At 44.4% G+C, this 22284-nt stretch overlaps 1 long non-coding RNA gene across 2 annotated transcripts in view; it reads right to left on the bottom strand.

Moving 5' to 3' along the window:
- Positions 1-22010, bottom strand: part of LOC130154800 (uncharacterized) — a 54293-nt gene extending 32283 nt beyond the window's left edge. For both annotated transcript variants that reach the window (XR_008823860.1, XR_008823861.1), the window contains exons 1-6: positions 12551-22010; positions 12180-12312; positions 10089-10332; positions 9124-9179; positions 8912-9002; positions 5834-5980 (exon numbers count right to left, since the gene is read on the bottom strand). This is a non-coding gene — a long non-coding RNA (uncharacterized LOC130154800). The remainder of the gene's footprint in view (positions 1-5833; positions 5981-8911; positions 9003-9123; positions 9180-10088; positions 10333-12179; positions 12313-12550) is intronic.
- Positions 22011-22284: the final 274 nt, after the last annotated feature.

Below are 22284 nucleotides of genomic sequence, written 5' to 3'. Positions count from 1 at the left end.
CCTCAGTGCTTTCCCTTCTCCAATCCTTTGGGGTGGGGGGACAGACACACACAGACACACACTCTCTCCTCCCACTGGAGCACCACCTGTGACCACTGGGACTCTGCTCTGGAAAACATCATTAACAACATGAGTCTCGAGAAAGCATCAGCTCAGGTCTCTCAATACCTTTTATAACATATCCACCCTCCAATTACTGCACTGTGCCACATCTACCCCTTTAGTGTTTCAGGAGCATCAACAGGTGACAGATACAAGAAAAAAAATAATAAATAAAGCCTAAAGACACTCTGCAGTTCTGGGAGAGCCACCTGAGGAAAGCGACCCAACCGAACACCCAAGAAACTACCTGTTCCCTGCTCTGCTCCAGTACAGATTCACCAAGAGCTCAGCTTCCCTGTGGATGGGTTCAGCAGAGGTATAGATATCTGCCAGAACAGCAGCTCACAAACTCCCATCACCCTCCCAGGGCCATCCTAGCCAAAAATAAGCACAAACCATTATGAAGAATCAATTAAAAACAGCGGGAGCAGAGGAAAGGTGCAATTCCATTCCATCCAGTGTTAAACTTCTCCATCCCAAGGCAGCTTTTTTTTTTTTTTTTTTTTTTTTTTTGATCGGTACCTTTTGCCTGTGAGCAATGATAAAACTACTGATTAAACTTTAAAGGGGGACTATCTTTGAACCAGAGAAGAGGCACAGCAGGGAAGGGATACATTATTTGAAGGAGGGATTGTGTTTTCCACCCCAGCAGCCACCATGAGATTTCCAGGCAAGGCACAGTACTGCAGAGTCAAAATCCAAGTGCCCCGAGATGAACGTTACATGGTAATGTATGCTTAAATAATCCGTTTGTTATATCTTCTGATTGTAACTTTAACAAGGCACAAGTTTTACAGCTAATATTTTGGAGAACTGCAATGGGTTTTTTATGGCATGCCAAGAATTCACAGGAGAATGAGTCTCGCCTAAGTTTACTTCTTCCATCAGGGGACTAAACAGATTTTTCACATAAAATTACCTATCACGTGGTCCCTATAAAAAGATGCAGCTGTAAACATCCCAGTTTTAACCTCACAACTGAAAGTTAGTATCACAAGGAGCAAAAAATTCCTACAGGAAAATGGTTAACTGCAATACATTTTACACCTGTCTGGAAAGCTCTTCCTTCAATGCCGTGTTATCATGTATGCTACAGCCCCCTGCCAGAAGCTTGAGCAGGGCTGTGCAGTTGATGTGCAGCATGCACTGCCAGGGAGGCACTGTGTGTGTTTGCCTATCATTTAAAGTCCACGTTTCTCACTTTTTTTTAAATCAAAGAAGAATTAACCTTTGGGGGGAAAAGAAAAGCTAACCTAAAAAGAGCTATGCATAGACCATCTCCTGCAGTGTTGACACAATAGTTTTCATTTGCAAGCAAATGAAAGTTGAACTTAAACGTCAAATCTTCATTTTTCAGCATTAACCTAGCTTCCCCTCCCTTCTTTGCCCTCACAGGCATTTTTCTTGTTTGTCTTTAAGTGGGCTCGTGAGTGCACGTGTAGAGCCGGTTCTGTTCCCCAGACTACCCCCTGAACTCCTCTGACCCACTAGACACCCCCCTGTGATGGGGTTGCCTGTTCTAGGAAACATTATAAAAAAAAATTGAATTGGACTTTCAAAAAGGCTTCCATTCAGGCAAATCCATTATCATTAATGGCAAGCCTCCCAGAATCTGTTCTTCATTTCTTTTTCATTTTAAAATGTCAATGCATGTTGTCAGAATGCAATTGTTTTCCTTAATCATCCGCAGCAGTGAAGTAGAAAGTACTCATCTTTGTGGTGTGGAAAAGTCACTTGCTTTATTCATACCACACTCGATTTTGAGAGGATACTTTCCAGGCTGGTTTTGCCCTTAAGAATCAAGGTTTATACACTCATCTTCTCTACAAGCCTACGTGAGCAATAAAGATCCTTCCACCAGGAAATTCAGGGGGTTTTTCTACGGTTGCCACTGAAGGAAAGGCACAGGTATGAGGACACATGTTTGAAGGTGTCAGAGCATCCTTAAAGGTAAGTGATCTAGAAAAACTGGGCATCCTCTTACTTTAAGCTTGGGAACTAGAAAAAGAATTGGGGCATTGTTGTCATCTCGATTTTCATCAAAGCCAGAAAGGCAAACTGCAGAATGTTGTTCCGCTCCATTATCGCTTCTAGAGAGTTGCTCCTCAGTGCAACAACTACGTACAATTTTTTCAGTTCTGTAATTGTTGTTTTTTTCCCCCAGCAATCACAAAGAAAAGCTGCTGAAAGGTGCAGGCAATAGACTTCTTAAAGAGCTGTTGACAACTCCCAGGAAACTTTTACATTTCAAATGTGTTCTGCCCACATTTCCTGTATTTTCTGTGGTTCTTAAGTTCCTCAATTTAGCACACAAAGCTATTTGCATGAAAATAGCATCTTGAGAGTTTCTTATGGAAGACTTACAATGCCTTTAAAAAAAAAAAAAAACACCACATAAATTGTAGAATTATGTGTTGAACATCTCAGGTAGTTGGGGTAAGAGGAGAATGAAGCACAAAACTGATTGCAAACATTTTTCTTTCATTTTAGATCCCATCAAGTTCTCATTCTCCAGCTGCCACTCACAATGGTGCTCCTGGATACATTAATCTAGTGCCATTATCATTCTCTAAAGGCAAGGAGTGCTTTTATTAAAGCAAAGACAAATTAATTTAATGGTTTCACTGTCTATGTTTCTAAAAATACATGTAGGCTTCCTCTTGACCTGCAGGTAGGAAATTCTGTATTGATATATTCTTGGACTAAACCCACTCCTAAAGAAAGATAAATCATCTCACCTGGTAAACACCCCTTTCCCAAAGTCCCAGAAAAATGGCTGGAACCTATGATGCCCCTGACAGGTCAGCAGAGTGTCAGACAAGAGATGAAATCTGTTTCCCAATGAGACGGTCCTACGGAAATCCACCGGACTATGAACTCTACCAAGACTATGATTTGCAGCAGAGAGGTGTTATGTAAGCAAAGATAGAATCTTTTGGGTAGCCAACAACTATCTCACTTAAGGACACTGCACTTCCAATCAGCATCTTAAATTGCACCAGACGGTAAACAGGACAGTTAGCATTTCAGTGTGCTCCAGAGAGGAAAAAAAGCCAGTTCAATACATTTACTGAATTTTATACTTGCTGGCATTTTGGAGTGTGTTGCAAGTGCAGCAAAGGGATCGCTCCCAGTGCTTTTTCCCAGTGTTGGGATAAGCAAGGACAGGTTGCAGCTTGCAGCCAGCCTACACTGCAGTGCCTGTGCAAAGGCTTTGGACAACAGAAGCTCTCGGGACCCTTCTAGACTCAGGATTTTCTCAGGTTGCCCACAAATACAGGGTGCTGGAGCCAACGTATTGCTCCTACCAGCACCACTTGCCTACATCTAAAAGCAAGGATTTTCTGGCCAAACCTGTATCACACAGATGATCATAGTGATGACTCGTCCAGCTGCATTAGGTAGTTGAAACAGCAGAACCGAAGAAGAAATGCCAACTATGTGCCTTAGCTACAAACTCCAGCAAAGGCAGCTACAGTCATTTCCCTATCCTTGGCTCTGTCACCATCAGCAGGTGGGTGAACCAACTGCAGCTACTTGATGTCAGAGCAGTTATAGGAGGTGAGAGGAGACAGAGCATGATGTAGTTTATCTAGCTGCCGTCTATCTACCTTTTATCACCCCTGAAGCAGATGACGATATTACTTCAATTGCCCATGACTCACAGAATCACAACATTGGATTTGTACAAGAATGCCACAGAAGACAAAAGGCAGCCACCATAGATGTAGGGCTACATTATGAAAAACCTCTGGAGACACCCTGCAGACCATCCGGTATCTCAGATAGGTCACAAACACCTTCACACAGTGACATGCTCAGAGCAAGAGCCTCATGCACTCCCATTTACCTGGACCTGTGTCTTAAAGCCATTCACACACACAGACACCAGAAACTGCTCCACCAAGAGCTGTACCAATTTTGGGTATTTTGCAAGAATTTTGCTTGCTGAAGTCCTGGATCAAGCACGTTTCTGCTTCAAAATTCCGAGTACACATTTCTCACACAGAAATCTTGAACTTCAATGCAAAATTCATTGTGAGATGGCAAATCTTAAAGAACTATTTTACTCACCTAAGGCATATGCTTCCAGAGATTAGCAGCATGCTTTGGATACCCCATGGGAATGTGACCTGCCATAGGCTTGATTTGGAGAGATACTAGCAAGGGAGAACTGTCAATTAAGATGATAATCAATATTCTCTCTTTCAAACTACAACCATCGCCCTCAAGATTGTTAGAAAGTCCTAAGAAAGAATCACCATCATCACCTTCTAGGGCGGACCACTGGAACTGTGTATGACACTAAGTATCAGTAAAGGAAAAGGAAGCAAAGAAGAAAAAGAAATTTCAAAAGGGAAGTGCAAATGGCATTTACACCAAAACTGGAATTGCAACAGAGCTAGAGTGTTCAAAATCCTTACAGGACTTTAAGACCTGGCCTTATTGTCCTTTGATCTGTAAGATTTCTGCTGCATCCACACAAATACCCCTGAACAAGACCCTGATGTTTATTCTAAATAGATAGCAGAGCCTTTACAGATCACTACAAGTGTTCAGATCCTTTGTTTTATGCCTCACTCAAAATAATACACACACCTTCAGCAGCATAGACCAAAATTATGAGGGGACATCACATCAGCAGGAACCTGTGGCCAAAGGGAAGAACAGCAAATCACTCAAAATAAACCCAGGCAGCACCTGGGCTTTTTCTTTGTGGACACCCCAGCTTCAACACTGCTTTTCTCATGAACATCGTCAGGATCATCTCCTAAAATGGCACACAGAAAGAATTTCTTTTTGCATGAACAAATGCCAAATTATCTTGATAGCTGGCAATATTCAGCACATCATCACACAAATTCATTAAAAAAATTTACAAGGCCACCTCCAAGTAACTCTTAAATAGCTGTTCTCATGCAAATGTTTGTGTGTGTAAATGCAAGAAAAACACAAACAAATATACTGAAAAGTAAAAAAATAAAAATCACTGCAAGTAGAGGAGCTCTCCCACAAGACAGCAGGAGATATTTTTTAACACTTCTGACTATTATTGCAAAGGCAGGAAGGAAAGACAAATTAGAAAGATGAGAAGGTAGCAAAACACAAGGTCAGCAATAATGTGACTCCAAGGTATTATTGAATTCAGTCAAGGTTAATCAGAGAAGCCAAGTTTCTACCTTCGTGCCTTCACCAGGTGCCTAAAAATGATGTAAAGATCCAGCCCCAAAAAAACATTAGATTCTCTCACTTCTGCCTCACAAAGAAGTATTTGCAAGACCCTGGTTAATTAAACTAATAAACCACAAGTGAAAGCCTGGCCTCATGCCACATTTTTACTAGCATGTTGTGCAGGGGTGTTGCATTAACAGCTGTTATCCTGTCGGAGGGAGATGGGGGAGATGAGAGCAGGGAGCAGAGGAGAAGGAGCAGTAGTGGAAAGAACAAGACAAACCAGCTGATTTTCAATTAACAGTTGAAATAAAAATGAAGTGCTTTTAGCACTCGGCCTTCAAAGTGCCAATACTCTTAAATAACACAGATACCTGGCCGTTCTATAGCCCTATTAAATCAACTTCATTTGTTTTAAGCAAAGCTGAGCGGTACTTATTTAACAAGCACTTCTTCAAGCATGACTCAACATGCAGGGAGGAATCCTTTCAGGGCAAAGAAAAATGTCTGAGAGGGATGCTGAGAGAAGAAATTTCTCTTTGGACTAGAAATTACTCACCACAGCAGCTTCTGGCCAGGCTAGGTGCATTTGAAGATGGTTTGGATCATCTATTTCTGCTCAGGTGGGGGTACATCTTACTTCGTCTCATGAAGTCCCCAGATGTTAAGTAAGCTGCTAAAGGGGTGAGGTGAGGATTGCAGGCCCCTGGAGGGAGAAGCAGACACCTCAAAAGGTGGCCTCAGTCAGGACACCCTAAACATTCTCCTCAGTTACCCCTTTCTTCCAAACAGCACCTGAAATCTTCCTACCACCTTGGCTTTGATTGAAATGGTTAGTATAAATCAGAAACAACATCCACTGAATACATGGTGCTGTGCATCTGTCCCCAGGTGTGAAGTGAGCGAAGCAGCCTTGGTGCATAGTGAGCCTCCAAGCTGACACCCAGCTTGCCTGGGACTCCCAGCCTCTCCTTTTCTTGGAAAAAACAAGGATTTTGCTTACCAAACGGATCTGAGGAGGGGCATGCATGCTACGTCCTTGCTATCCGCAATCACATCCTTCCCAATATCCTTACAGTCCTCAGCCACCCAGACCATCACCCTGTCCCACCTAGGAGTACATCGCAGATCACTTCTCACCCTTCCTGGTTATTTAGGGCTGAGTGAAGCTCCTGGAGCTTCTTCACCACACCTTAAGTGCTCAGGGCTTCATTAGTGGTTACTCTTACCTGTCATTATCTTTTGCTTTAGTTTCTGCGTCCTGATCCCTTTGATCCATTTACAGTAAGATCCACTTACTCCAATCCCTGATCACTCATCTTTGATACAACACACAGCCAATTCCTTGGTTGGAGCCTCTTTCCTTCTGCCAAAGAGCTCTCCAGCAACAGTTTTGTGTTACAGCCAAACCCATTCAAAGCCCCCTTCATACACTTAGCCTGAAACTCTTTTTCAATCAGTCGCTGGTTTTCCATGTGCAAGTAACTCTTGTCCACATGTGACCAAGGCTCTCGTGCGCTCAGCACAAAGCCTCTCAGCACATTCAGAGTGGTGTTTATGAGCCAATGTGCATTAACCTTTCCTCTCAGAAACCTGAATACAGAGAATGATGGTTATCCAAAAGGCCTAATAACCAGTGGGGAGCACAAGGCGCAGCTAAGCCTCGCAGTGTTGAATTGCCTTCCTGGGATGGTTTGATGAGGGACGTAATCACAGAAGTATTTTGAAAGAGTGTACCTTCATCTCTCTTAGAAGTACCAATAATCAGTAGCTAATTTTCTCTGTCCTGTTAAAGCTTGTTTTACTTCTTGAGAAATTAGTACCTATCCTTAACGTTACACTGATACAAGCATCCCTGATTTTTCAATGGCTCAACTTCAGGGCTGCTAGAACAGCAAAATTATCACCATTTAAAGGTATCATTAGTTAAAGCATAAGTTGCATTACTTAAAGTAAAAAAAAAAAAAAAAAAAAAAAGCATGAATATTGTTTGCAATACATGCAGAAGCACGCCTCACTTCACACTTTTGGGCACCAACATTTTGGAAAACTACCCCAACTCTCTGATGCTACCAATGTAATCCAAAATACAGATTAAACTGAAGACATGGGGAAGGAGCAGCACCACACTAGGAACACAAATAGTTTACTTCTCACCTGCCTCCATGCATCTAATTTTAAATCCTTCCTCTATGCCTTGCCTGCAGGGCACTCTGAAACACAGCATTCACATCCTGGGTTTAAAGCACTTGTCCAACACTACACGGTCCTCTCCCTAGCGATGCACCCATGCTTCAGGGGAACCAAAAAAGCATTGGTGAAGGCATCAAATGCATAAAAGCACTATACTTCTCCACCCACAGCAGCTCAAAGGGTAGGATGATGCAGAAACAGCTGCCCTGCTCACCACCACCCGTTTTCCATTTCACTGATGAGCTCCAGACCGCAAAGACTGAGGTCTTGCAAAGGCAACCCCTCTGTTCCCCCTGCCACGAGCCCTAGCAGCACCACAGCAGACTGGGCGCACACATAGCCCCCTGAGCCAAATGCTTCCCACGCTTGCCTGGCTTGGGGTTGACTGCATCTGTGTGGTCAAGAAGTGGGTGTCTCAGCCCCTCTGCCCCCTCTCCCCTCTGTTTCAGAAGCATTAAGTAGAAAAAGAGACAAGGCTGAGATTATTATTCGAGGTTTTGAAACCGGGAGGGATGGGGGAGGCTAGAAAATGTCACAGGCTTCTTGCGGACGTGACACAGGCTGGCTTGTGGGCGAATTAACACAACCCGGAGAATTCGCTCAGGCTCGTCAGGGTAATGAAATGTGATATCCACTGGAGAAAGCAGGGGCAGGGACACGCTCCACTTTGCTGCAGCATCGATGCCCTTTAGACAAAAGACTCCCCGGTGAAATGCAAAACAACTCTGGGATGGAGTGTATTCAAACAGGATCCAAGGACAGCAAACCCATAACCACATAAATAGATCCCTTCTGCTTGTATCTGTGCTGCATGGGGACATGCCAATGTGTATTTGGGGAGGGGATACTCAGAAAACACTACCATTTTTCTTTTTTCTTGCTGCCTGCTCTCTAACAGTCCTGCTGTTCAGTGTCCAGATGTAAAGGTCTCACCCCAAAAAGCCTTGCTGACTACGTCTACAGGTCATGTTCACCCTGGTTCCTTAAGACTGACCTACAGCAACTGTTCCACCATGCAAGGAGGCAAATTAACCTGGCAAACAACTTTTCCCATCCAGACTCTTTTCTGCAGATCAGCCCAAACCTGTCAGCACTCCTTTCCTGTGAAGACAGACAAATTCCAGCTCTTTTTAAACTCTCCTGTTCAAGACTGCTGGCTGTCAGGATGGTCTGTGTCATCTCAAGACCATGCAAGGAAATCTTCCTTGTTAATGCATGGGGTGATCCATCTAGCGCTTGGCATGCCCCAACCAGGACTGCCAGTCCCACCTCTTCAGAAATGCTTTTTGGTGGTGCCCCAAGATTTCATTCCATTGCACATCCTCCTAATAGCTCCCAGCTCACGTGACTCTCTCCAGGCTTGCAGATGAAGACTTGCATTGTTAACCTATTATGGCCTTTCTGCAAATCAACTTTATTTCAGGGCCCTCTGCCTTGAACGTACCTCCCCATCATCTGTCATTACAGACATCAGACTAATTCTTGCATCAGTGGGGATCCTGGAGAGCTCTTTTCAGAGGAACTTCAAGGAGGTCCTAGAAAAGATTTTCCAAAATAATAACTATTCTTGTCCTAACATTGTGTGAGCATTGTATATACATTATTAAGCATACATACAGAGTAGGAAAATATCCATTAGCCCATGGATAACACTACCTGAGAGGTTCTCTATATGAACTGGTATAACTCTGAGTAAAAGGGAAACACCAGTCCTAGGGAGAGGAAAAAAACAGACAACACAGCTTTAACTTTACTTTTCACACCTTCCCTCGCAGAGGAAATGCTGCATTAAGATGTTGGGTGAAGTATAACACATCCCACACTCCCCATCTCAGTTTGAAACATGCAGCTCTCCATTACAAAACCCAAAATTGCTGCTCTCGAGCAGGTTAAAATAAGACAATTCATTTGCTAAATACTTTCATTGGTATTGTTTGAACTTTAATTAATTTTAACGAGTACCTATCTGAAGATGCCAACACTTAACCATCTAAGACTGGGCAGTCATGACAGTGACACTGGCTTTCTCTGACACGGCTGGCCTCAAAACCATCTCTTGGACCTTGATACCAGCAACATACAGATATTTGTTTCACCATACAGTTTGTTTTGGGTTTTTTAAGGACATTAAAAAGGCTGTTGGAAAAATGTTGACTTTGCAAACAAAGTTTCTACACAGAGCAATTTATCTGATACATGGCATCTTAATTTGGATATGTGTTTTAAGAATGCTTCTTCAGGCAGCAAGCAGCTAAGCTTTGGGAAGTTACATAAATCAGTACATTTACATTTGTATGCACTAACAAGAAATGAATGCCTCTTTCCCTTCCAGTTAGCATTTGTGTGTGTCACAAGTGCTGCTCCCTCTCCCCACCTTTCCCACTGTCTTCAGGATATGACCACAGAAATTGTCATACTGAATTACACTGATAACCAGTCTAATTTAATGCCCACTCTACGATAATACCCCACACCAGCTGCTAAAGAAGAACATTTAACACTCTTTATAATTGACAACGATGGAACAGCACCACCACGAGGGACATACTTCCTTTGCATTAGGGGACCCCCTCCTTTCCTTAAGCATTTTGTTATGTATATTTTTATCCTAGCTCACATACCTGTGAACGTTATACTTCAAAAAAATCTGCTATGGGTTTTTTTCGAGGGGACTCAGCAGTATCTTCTGGCAAGGAGTTTTGCAGATTAGCACATTAATTGGGTGTGCAATGTATTGACTCCCATATTGCCACTCAGTTGCAAGTGGATATCTCTTAAATGTCTCAGAAAGGGCTACACGAGGACACGGGGTAACTTGCTTCGGTCGTTTAGTGACTTGCACACCTTGATCACTTTTCTCTTCTCCTGCAAACAGAAACAGCAACTAATGCAACCTCAAAAAGGACAGCTTTAAAAAATGTGACACTTGCTGTAGCAGAGAAGCCTTCCCTTGTCTCTAATCACTGTTAAAGCCTATCTTCTAAAACCTTCTGTTTGTGCTGGATCGCCCTTCCTGCCTGCTGGAGGGCTCCAGGCAACACGCCAGCTCCCAAATACATCCACAAATGGCTTCAAGACCTCCTTTCACCATGTGGCAATAAAAGGGTGAGCCAGGCCAGACTCTGCCCAGCTGGAAGTCTTCCTCCTGCGGGAGACACCCACACCGAGCAAGCAGAGAGCCCCGTGGCTCAGATGAACAAAAGACATGGCTACTTGGACTGCAGTGCTCCCATGGCAAGGAGGGGATGGGGACGGGGTTGGGCTGCCTTGCAGAGTTCAGCTTTCTTCCTCGACAAGGAAATTTGCAGGGTAATTAAAATGAAATGTTGGTGTCTGTGTTGCACATTGAAATATTGATGGAGGGAGGTATAAAGCATTTTATGAATGCATGCTTCCATTTTGTGATTTACTGCCCCCAAACACCGTTTTCACAGAACCTACTCAGGAAGAAAGGGGGAGAGATGAAAGAGCAATAGTGGTTTTATCGCTGCAGAAAAAGGGAATGGAACTGGACAAAGTTAAATACAATGTATTGAAAGATAGTCTTTCACTCTGAACTTTAAATACAGCAGGAGCTCCCTCACACCTGGAAAGGCTCCAGTGAAGTCCATGGATGTTTTTTTTCCCTTCCCTCGTGCCACACCAAACAATGCTGGGAAGGGGTTACACTGCTTTTAGTTGCAGTTTAAAAGAGGTCAAGCCCCTATTTATAGAGAGGTTTAGTGTACAGTACTCACAGCTGTGTGAGAAGACACAGAGGTAGGACCCTTCATCACCTGCATTTACCTGCCACTGTGTCTTTATTACTCAGCTCTGCCACGTAAGGTTCAGCCAGATGGAAGTCTGACTCCATCCTTATTTCAAAAACAAGGGCAGAGGAAATATTCAGGGGGTTAATTAACGACCTAATTACAGTACAGACTAAGCCTTTCCTGTAGCAAGTGCAGCAGTTAACTGCCTGAAGTTTATCTGCCACAGGAATGAGTGGCAAATTTGTCTCCAGGATGACTGAAATCCCAATTCTTAGCCAAAGATGAGACCTCAGCATCCGTCAAACCTCAGGCAAGGGGAATGTAGAACAGCAGGGTACCAACACAGCAACCAGCTCCAAAGAGGGTGAAGAAAGTCTTGTCAGGATCCAGGAGGACAGTTTAAAATATATAGTTTCACTGGATTCAGTCACCACTCTTTTCCTTTTTGCTCTGCCAAATCAATTAAGGAACTGTAGCGAGTAGTCAGGAGTCATGAGAAAACTTTGTTAGCTCTGGTGAGGGTCAGATGGGCAGCCAACCCACAACACAGCCGCCTGTGCTGCCCACCAAGAGCCCTTGCCAGCGATTCCCCAACCTCTCCTTTTATTCCCTCCTGTTTCTCTCCTCTGCCCCTTATAATCAGGGTGGAACCTGAGAAAGGAGTTGCTGGCCCCATATTTGAGCTGGGAAAGTGCTAGGCTGAGGTGAGGCTGTGTCTGCACCCCAGAGCAAAGTGAGCCCCGGTGAGCACTGAATGTCCCTTGTTTTGGCACTAACTTTCCTTTCCATCAACTCCACAAGCAGACGGGGCTCCAAATTTGCCAGTTGTTTCCCAAAGAGTGGTAGAAACACGAGCCCGCCACTCCCCAGCACTGCACTTGTTCCAGGGTTTGCATTGGTCACTACCAGTCTGCAACCAAAGGAACAGCGATGCATGTGAACATCCCATTTACAGGGTACCTGTGGGGCTGTCGAGGCAGCCTTGCAATGGCAGGGAAGGCTGGCAGGTCTCCACCAAAGCACACAAAGCTGGGGAAAGCTTGCTCCTTTTCTCCTTCAGTGTCTGGCTTTTCTTCACCAACCCTATAGAAACCTACAGAAAGAGACTTGTTTGCTGCAAGCTAAGTCAGTCACAACCATGTTACACGGACGTATTGCAACGTTTTACTCTAGACCAACTGAATGGCAGTGTTTTCAAATGTACAGCAAAATAGTGCCCCCAAATTGCAAGCTGAGGACACACAAATTGAGCGTGTCTCTCCAAACTGACACACACCTGAAAAGGAGGATCTGTACTGCACTACACTTGAATCTTAAGTTGGCACACCTACCTAATTCCAGGCTCCTTGCCAGCAGTTCCAGTCACTGTCGGATCCAACAGGTGTCATGGACAGGCCCTCATGGAGCAGTTCAACACACCCAGGATCTGACTCATCCCTTGAGATCCATTCAAGCCACCTCTCTTGACCACGCAATGAGATTAGGTACCCAAGTGCTGCACCTCAGGGTCTGTGCTGGCTTGGGCTCAGCTCTCAGGGCTGGAATACACTCTTGCTACTTCACTTGTAGATGCCATATCTTGTTTCACTTCTTTTAATTACTACTTGCTCCAAAAATGAAGTTCGTTTCATTAGACTTCAGCTTTACATTTTCTACCTACATTTCTTCCAAGTTTAATTTCCTTTGATAAGCTCAAGAACTTGGCTTTCTTAGCCAACTTAAAAATACTAAATTTTGACTGTGTATCTTTGAATTCAAGCACTTACATGTACAGTTTTGAACCCCTAGTACAAAGCAGATGTCTCATAAGCATACTATAAGCTGAGGCAGATGAGGCAAAACACAGAAATAAATCCAATCAGGTTGAATATTCAAAGCTACCTGGCTGGAGGAGTCCTTACTAGCTACATATTCTGTGAAAATACATTTTATTTTAAGGTTTGAGTCTGTTTTAACATAGAGAGATAGGATTTAAACAACAGGGCAACTTCTTCACAAGATGAATTTTTATATTCCTTGTTCCCTTTAGAAGTAATTCACTCACTGCAATGCAACAAAACACTTTTGAAGCCCCTCGATTTACTACTTACTCAGCAGAAAATATCAGCAAGAGAGGTCTGTAGAAAATTAAATATATGCACACATTGAGAAAAACAGTAAGTGATAGATACCGCTCAATGAAATTTTATGTGACCAATAGCTGTTGGTGGATATGTGATTTAAAGGTTGCATTAAGTATCTGAAGCTTTAACTAATCACTGTATAAATAACTTACGATGGTGGCTTCAGGTAAATGACTGATAGAAAGCTTCTCAGCAGGCAGACACGTATCAATGGAGGTAGCTCCGAGTAAAGTTTTACAGGAAGAGGGGGAAAAAAACTATCCCAGAAACACTACTGGAAAAACAAGACAGCAAAACACAAAAGCCCAAGCAGTGCCTATGCACAGCAGCCTGGGAGGAGCAAGCTGCAAAAATAACATTTGTTGTTCATCTCTGCACAATCCCTCCCTTGGCCACCCATGGGACATGATATCGATGCCACAAAAGGTCAGAGGAGCACACAGAAATTTCCTTGTGCTCAAAATGCATCGTTTTGGTAATCTGCTTCATGAGTTTTCCAGAAGTTTCTGGGAGCTCTCACTGTTAGCCTGATGAAACAACCTGAGCCCACAAAACACCCTCACATGATTTTTTTAAGCAACTCACCTCATAAGCACTGCAGCTAAACCTGGCCTTTATTCTCTTTTTCTCCCCAGCCAACAGAAAAGGATGTGCTTTAGGAGAAAGAGCAGTAGTTAACAGGTGTCAAGCCCACCACCCACACCAGTTCATGGATTGGAGGACCACCTTGTATAATCCAAGAGTAGGGGACTAACTTCAACATCTCAGGAGGCTTGAGTCCTTTTAGTTCTTTAAATCATTTTATCTGACAAATGGAGGAATTGCGGGAAGGAAATTACACAGCTTCCCAATGTGACCAAGTATGTGTCACATTACACCAGTGTGCAGGAAATAACCTTGCAGGTGACTGAGGACAGCAACGCCCTCTCATTCTGGAGAGCAAGGTTAAGCATGCAGCAGTGGCTTTTCATCACTTCCAGGAAAATACCAGATGTTCACTGAAGTCAGAAAATACTTCCAAGAAGTGTAACTCCTCCTTCCTGGTTTTGAGGTTGTGCATACAGGTTTGGTCGATTTAGGGTTACCCGTCTGCAGATGCAGCTACACCACTGGCAAAGTTAATTTTTAGTATGGAGGAAGGTAATTCAGACATTGATAAGTATTGATCTTCACTTTCTTTCCTCTGTGACCTGAGAGATCGTCTCAGATCACTTACAAAATGCAGATAATCATACGTTATTTATCTACCTTTAAAGATGATCCTGTCCATATTTTTCCTAAGGGCAGCCACTTGGGATAAGAAGCAGAGTGGCTGAAGTCATTGTCCATCTTCTCCATTAACCAACACACAACAAGGGGTGGGAAGAGGAAACAAAAAGAAATATCACCAAGGTCAGTTTGCACTGGGGTGAGAAAGCGACTAGACAGGAAACCGCCCTTTTACTGTCACTTCTGGCTCCTGTTCCTGGTGTTGAAATCCAAGAGTTAATGAAGATAGATAGACTCACCCATGCTGTTGGGGTCTGGATACTAATGAAAATTATTTAATGGTCAAGAGCTGCCACAGGGTGCACTGATTAATTAGCAGAGTTAGGAGGGGAGTGACTCTACCAGCACGTCAGCTACTAATAATAGAGCCCAAATCAGTCAGGGAGGGTATCCAAAAATTTGATGAGGCAACTGTAGACTTGCAGCTCACCTTCACAGAAAGCAACAAAGGCAAAACCTCTTCTACAGGGCTTTTTTGCATCTCCCAAGTCTGGCTAGGAAGGACTATGTCCAGGATGAGTTGCTACAGGGACAGATGTTCTCAGGGAGGAACTGTGCCTTGGGGGTGGACGTGGCCCCTCTCTGCCAACCCAAGAGCATGTGTGCGCATCAGCGATGGGCAAGGTCAGCAGATGGGCGCTCTGTTTCTCAAAGGATCTGTCTTTCCCTTTCTGCAAGAGGTTCTGGCAACCCTTTCAGACCTGCCCAAGAGACCTCAGCGCAGCCTCCCTATACAACAATTTTCTGCTTTTCATCTTCTGAGGACACAAACTTTTGCTGAGAATTTGGTCTTTTAACACCCCAAGGTCTTAATTTCTCCTTGCTTCAGTTTCCTACCTGTACAAATAAAATCTCCCCCTTATCCATCTCAAGCACAACCTACTCGGAACACAAAATCTGTCTCCCTGTGTATCTAAAGGGTCTGGGGGAAAAAAAAAAAGAAAAAAAGAAGAAAAAAAAAAAAGAAGCTTGTTCTGGGGCTTTTTCTATGCTACTGGAAAACAAACCAAAAAAAGAATTAACAAAAGTGACCCCTGGGAGCTGAGAGCTGCACTTAAGATAAGCTTCCCAGGTGTCTGGAAGAGTGCAGGGAATGATGATGAAATAGCTATATCATATACACACACATTTCTTAGAGCACATACTGACACAGCTGGGAGACACTGACAGCTCTGCAGAGTAAGACTAATTTCCAAGCACTGAAAATCATCTTGGTGGAAGGCTTAGGAGTAAAAATTATCCAGCCAATCTGACAGAGTGGTCATAATTTCAGCATCTAACATCTCAGCAATGGCTGAGCCATAAATTATCATTCTGCATCAGCAGAAAGAAGAGGTCTTAACGCTTTTTGTTGACATGGCAGACTTGATCACTGGCTATAGTGATTTGGAAAATAAGACAGGTGCTTTTTACACCATGCTTACTGCCAATGAAGATACAGGTACAGGGCAAAGAGAGAAAAGATCCTGGCCTGTTCTCCAGTTTGCTGAAGTTTCCTCCAAGCTCTAAAATACCCTTTCTGGGCCTCTGTAAGGAAAAAATGCAATTCCACGCTCTGAAGTAGACCTAAACCTTCCAGCACTGTAAATGAAAGCAAGTGAAATTAAAAAACAGTATACTATTTCTTTCTCTTAATCTAAACAAGGAGCACATCTCAGGTTGCCTCTCAAATTTCATCAGAAGATGGTACCACAAAGGCAGTAAAAAAACGTTTACCCAACTCATCCCTGCTAGTTGGTTACTTTTGTCAACAAACCACACGCAAAATGTAACCCACAACCACAGCAACTATGGCATGATTCTTCTGGTTCATAGCCCGTAACACAAGTATTTCACAGCATTACTTAATGAAAGCTATGTGCCACTAAGCAAAATGGCAGCATTAAACTGCAGTTCACGTGCAAGCTCCAGAAGGAACAATTCAGTTCCCAAATTTTACTGGATGGGCTCTCACTCCTTCCCCCACAACAGCCATGTGTGTGCACTGGAGAACTGTAGTGACACCAGGAGGGTACCCAAAAACGCAAGTGCTTTTAACATCACAGTCCCCCCTCCCTCCTTCCTTATGCTGCATTCGATAGCAAAAGCAAAACTGGATTCCCAAGCATCTATTGGGGCAAGGTATATTCAAATCCTTCACGGAGTATCCCTACTGATTTAAGACATCTGTCAGTCATGTAAGCCACTAGTTACCTGCTTAACAAGGCAGATCAGCTGCAGTCACCAGGCTTGAGTGAATCAGCTTCACCTGCTCAATTGTGCATCAGAAGAGACAGCCGAGTTATTGCACAGACATGGCCATGCAGGCCTCGAGGCCAGCCTCAAATCCGCAGCACCGCTACAGTATCTGTATTTATTTACATGCTGGGCATTCATTGTAAACTGTTGATCAATAGCTGTCTCCTGGAGAGAAACCCTCTCTTCACTGAATGACGCTGCTGCTAGCACACAGAGGTTCTTTTCTGATCCTGCTGACTTAAGTCTTTGCTGCTACAGTAGGCAATATCACATCTCCCAGTTGCACTGGAACTGTTGGTCCTTTCTACTGACACAACTTGCTTGATCCAGGAATAGGAATTTGAGGAGAAAAATTCCTGTTTTCTTCTTCTTCTTCTGCCCTTGGCCACTGGGTCTGTTCCTGTCCCTGCTCCACTTCAACCAGCTGTTCCTTCTTCATTTACTTTGCAGGCCATTTGTCCAAAGCCACAGCCACCTCACTGGCTGAGGAAGGGAAAGCACCAGTAGATGAGCTCTCCCTGAGCCTCACGGTATGTCAGAGGCAGATTCCGCAATATACCCTTGCATTGGAAACCCTCCCACCCCATAGAACAAACACTGCCTCCCCATCATGGGGCATACTCCTGTTCCTCAGCTTCCCTTTGTGTAGCCAGCGTGAGGACCAAGCTCTCACAAAGACCCTCTGGAGGGCTCCTTGTTGAAAACAGTCCTACGAGACGTCCCCCTTTCAGAAAAAGCCAGGTCTCTCCCAGCAAAATCCTCCTTCCTAGCACTACAATGCTGTCACCACCACCTTGACTTTTCATTGTGCCTCGCAGGCAGTAACAGCACCCAGTGAAACCTGTCTTGCCACAGGACATTAGCTCTGAGATAACAACACAGGGAAGCTGGTGCTACCAAGCAATGTTCTCCTGAAGTTCATAGCACCAGTGATCTTCCCTTTCAGGTCAGAAATGGCCACCCCCTTTTCTCCTTCCCCCCACCAGCTTTCACACTTTGCCTTTGCAAGGTCAGAAACCCAGCCTACACCAAGTAGTAATTCCCAAGAGCGGTTCAGGGTACTACTCAGACAACCTTCAACATGTAAGCAGAGGTCCAAGAGCTGAGGCAAACCATTACAAGTAATAGGGCCCTCCTTTTGAGCCCCAGACCCCTCCAAGATACAGCTGTCGCAGGAGGGAGTAGAGGCGGCTGGAATTAAACACAGCTCCATTTTGCTGTAGCACATCAGCAAACTTACCAGCCCAGGCTGTGAATCAATGACAGTTTGTAGTATTTCATCTCTCCCCTCCTTGCCATGCCTGCCACGGGGAACTCTTTATCCTCAGACTTTGAAGCGAGCTGCTATGTTATTTAATTTGCTACCCCCAACGGGTGAGGCACAGTGGCATTTTGGTTTCTTAAGATTGCTGCGTACACAATTTTCCCATTAATTTTTATCCTGCTTCGAACAAACAGTGCAGACAGCATGGTCCAGTGGTCGTTCCAACTAATAGCAAGAACAAGCAAAGCAGATGAATTCAGTTTTTAAGAAGCACTACAAACTCATTAGGCTAGGGAGGAATAGAGGTGGTAATATAATAAGAGAGTAACCTCATCAAAAGAGTATGTTTAATGCTAACAAGGAAAAAAAAATCAGCACTGCATATGACATGAATTTCATATATGAGCTTCTGCTATCAGATTCTGCACACAGTAAAAAATGCAAAACTTGCCAGTGTACCTCCAGCAGCTTCCCCTATGCCACAGCCCATGCCTGGATATTACCCCTGCGCTTCCAGCAGTGTAATACGCTTCACCCACCTCACCTACAGCCCTTCTGGGAAGGCTGGAGACGAAGCTGAGCATCCACCAAGTGCCCAAACAGACTCCTACAGACAATCTGCGAAAGACAAGCACACCCAGCAGCCAGCAGGGGATCATTTATCACAAAAAATAAAGTAAATCACTCCCTCTGCTCTCTCAGCTCTGACCTGAGAAAAAAAAAAAGAATTCATAATACTATGAAACACTTCCCAAAGGCAGATCTAGGAAATAAAATTCACAACTCTACTGTCAGGCAAAGCTCCTGGAGGTGCCCACTGTCCCCTCTAGCAGCCTTACCAATATGCTATGGCCCATAAGCTACCTGTCTCTGTCTCCAAGGAAATCACTGCTTTAGCACGTTTTTTTGTCCACTCACCTACCATCATCTCCTGTACATTACAGTCACTCTTCCCTTCTAACGCAAGGACATGTGTTAAATACCTCGCTAATCTCTGAGCAACTGTTTTCAACTCATTTGGCTTTGACGCTTACTATTTCTAGTTCTGATCAGAAGGGCCTGTATGCCCAAAAGCTTCTCTACCTTCTATAATCCTACCTTCTAATCCTGCCCAATAAAAGGTCTGTACACACAGACCTTGCTTTTACATCCATACCCAGGGCCCCTCTCCTGTCCCTACCTCAGGGCAGCTTACTGCAAGACCTGCAATTGGGAAGCTGGAAATAAAACCAAACAACTTCCAAGACTTGAGAACAGAAATGGTAAGCAAAGACCTCTAGCAATCTGACTGGAAAGACACTCTCAATGCTTATGTATCTACAGACAAGCGTGTCCCAGGACTAGCACCAATGCTTTGGTGCATACCGAAGAATCTGGAGGTGCTTCTCATCAGAAATAATTTGGTCATGAAGGTCCAGCTGAAGAGCTGCTTTGCTGAGTGCAGCCACTCTTTAGCAGAGCTGATCATGTCAGCAATCATTCCGGGGTTTTGGGATCAGATGAGTCTTTGAGAGCCCCAACCCTGTGCCCTCCTGCCAGCGGCTTCGGTTTCAGGAGCTCCCTGGTTTCTCAGCATTTTCCTGACCCCTAGTGACAAGATGCGGCTGTACAGCAGCACTCAACATGCAGTGCCCAACTCTCCCTGCATAAGCAAGGAGCAAAACTCACACTTTAAGATGGGAGAAAGGTTTCCAGATCTGTCAAGATACTCACCCTCCACAACCCCTGCAAATTTGCCAGAAAATCCAACCTATTTAGCAAAGAAGCTCAATTTTGGAGTGAAAGTCAGGAAACAAGATGAATACAAGTTTCCCTTGCACCGGGCTCCAGCTGTGCCAGGGAAGCCAAGTCACAGGATTCATCCATCAGCAGACTGGACAAAACAAGGGGTGGAGAGAACGCAGTTTTGATCCATTACCTTCCCCCAGGGCAAATGCATCCCGTTGCAGGGAGCTAAGTGGCCTTGGCAGGGCCTCAAACTTCATGATCTCACCACCATCGATGACAGACCATGGAGCAAACTCCAGGGGACCTGGGGGAGAAGACTTGTGACACAGGACTACATTAGCTGCCAAGGCGCCTGGCCCTTGTTTTTGTCATGCCATTTGGTTTTAAGGACAGAGTCAAAACAGGATTATTCTGGCCCAACTCTTGAGTTTTCAAATCTAATATGTGCCAGGCTTCTCCGTGCATCAGCTAGCAATGGGTAGTCTCTTGCAGGGCCAGTTTGACACAGGAGAAGGCATCTGTGGAAATGTGCACTCAGGTACTTTGGACTCAGGTTTGCATCATCCTCTTCCTCCAGGAAACATCGCTTCAATGCAACATTTCTTCACTCCCAGATGCTATGGTATTCCACTGCCTCGCACACAGTTGTCTCCCACTTCAGTATTCACATTTTCTACACATTAGAAGCGGTTATGCCACTTCTATTGCCATTTCTTTCAGTCTAGCCTTCTTCCAGGGGCATCTCCACTCTGCCTGACTTCAAGACCCTTTACCTAAAGCATCCTGTGACCAAACCAGAGAAGCCCCAATCTGTACCAGCCTCTGATTTATTTTGTTTATTGTGCTGAGGCCAATTCCCAACCCTCACTGACTTTGATAAAACGCTACAAGAGGAAGTATCACACAGGAATAATTAACAGTTCATCTCTATTTATTGGGCCCTGTTGCCAACTTAAACTTGTCACAACTTCCATAAATCCCCTCCAGTGCTAAACAAACTCCTTAATTAAATCTATTGTGCTTCAGATACCAGCAGAGTAGTCAATGATGAAAGCGTTTCGCCCACCCTGCCTTAAAACACCCTTTAGGGGCTGAGGTTCACCAGAGGATTGTGACTCTGTCCCAAGCTGCTTGTTCAAATGCTGTTAGCATGGATGCAAACTCTGAAGATGTATTCCCAGTGAATTCCTGAGGCACTGCAGCTGATTAATTGTTTCCTTGCTGACTAAGCAGTTGTTCCAGTCTCATTGCAGGAGCAACCTTAAATCCATAATACGTGGGCAATTCAGTACCCACCAGGCAAAAATCTGTTCTCCATCTCGTGGGTCACTAACAGTCCTCCTGCCCTGGGTCTCCCCCTTCAGGGAAAAGAGGTGACATATAGCAAGCCCTTTCCCCTCCCAAATGGCAAAAAGAAGGAATGGCTGATGGTGCCAGACCTGAAGAAGAGCCAAGTGCATCAGTTAAAGGTAAAGCAAACTAACAGCACACCCAGGATTTTCTAAAGGAAAGCCTTCTCTAAGGAACAGGGACATCCCAACACAGGATCTAGTTCAATACACTGTCTTCAGCTGCAGCCAGAAGTGGACCTGGGAAATGTAAGAACAGAGCAAGCACAAATGAAGTGTCTCCCATTTTCTGCCTCCACCTACTTTCAGCCCAGGAGATCTTCACGTGATGTGTATTTTCTATTTAGAAACACCCACTGGGTCCCTCCTGGGTGTGACAGACAAAAGCACTGGAGGACACACACCTACCTCTCAAAGTACAATACAAAACAAACAGCCCTATAACTACACCTTGCTTGAGATAAAGACTCCTTCTGCCAGTGTCAGAGCAAACATCCCACTGCTGAGTCAGCAGCTCTGCTAACAGCCCATCCAACACAAACTTGCATTGCAGCAAACAAGATGGCAGAAGCCACCACTTTCTTTGCTGGTTAATCCCATTTGCCTCATCAGAGGGCCCCAGATGTAAAATCAGAGTAAATTTACCGTGACTTGAACCATGCTAATACTAACTGCATGAGTCCCAAGGGACGCCTGGAAAAGCACACCTGCAGGAAGATGACAGAGTACATTTTTAATACTGTTAAGTGAGGAGTTAGCACAGACTAAGGGGAAGGAAAAAGGAGGAGAAGAAATAAATCAAACCACACAGAAGGGGAAAAAAAAACCAACAAAAATACAAAACAGAAAAAAAAATCCCAAACAACACTCGTTGCTGCATTGGAAAGTCCTAGGCTCCTGTGGGCAGCTTCCCCCCCCCCGGCCCCGTAAGCAGCAAGGATCATGCTTCCACATCTCTAGCATGATTGCAAGCAGTCACACGCTGCAGCCAGCACTCCCACAGAAGGAAGCTAGTGCACCCTGCTCCCTTCAAAGGGACCACCAAAATGTTTTGAGGAGCATGAAATGAGAAACGGAGAATTCAAAAAGCAAAT

This window comes from Falco biarmicus, chromosome 9, assembly GCF_023638135.1.
Source record: "Falco biarmicus isolate bFalBia1 chromosome 9, bFalBia1.pri, whole genome shotgun sequence".
NCBI lineage: Eukaryota > Metazoa > Chordata > Aves > Falconiformes > Falconidae > Falco > Falco biarmicus.
The sequence above is the reverse complement of the archived record's forward strand: the minus strand, read 5'-3'. Positions and strand labels throughout refer to the sequence as shown.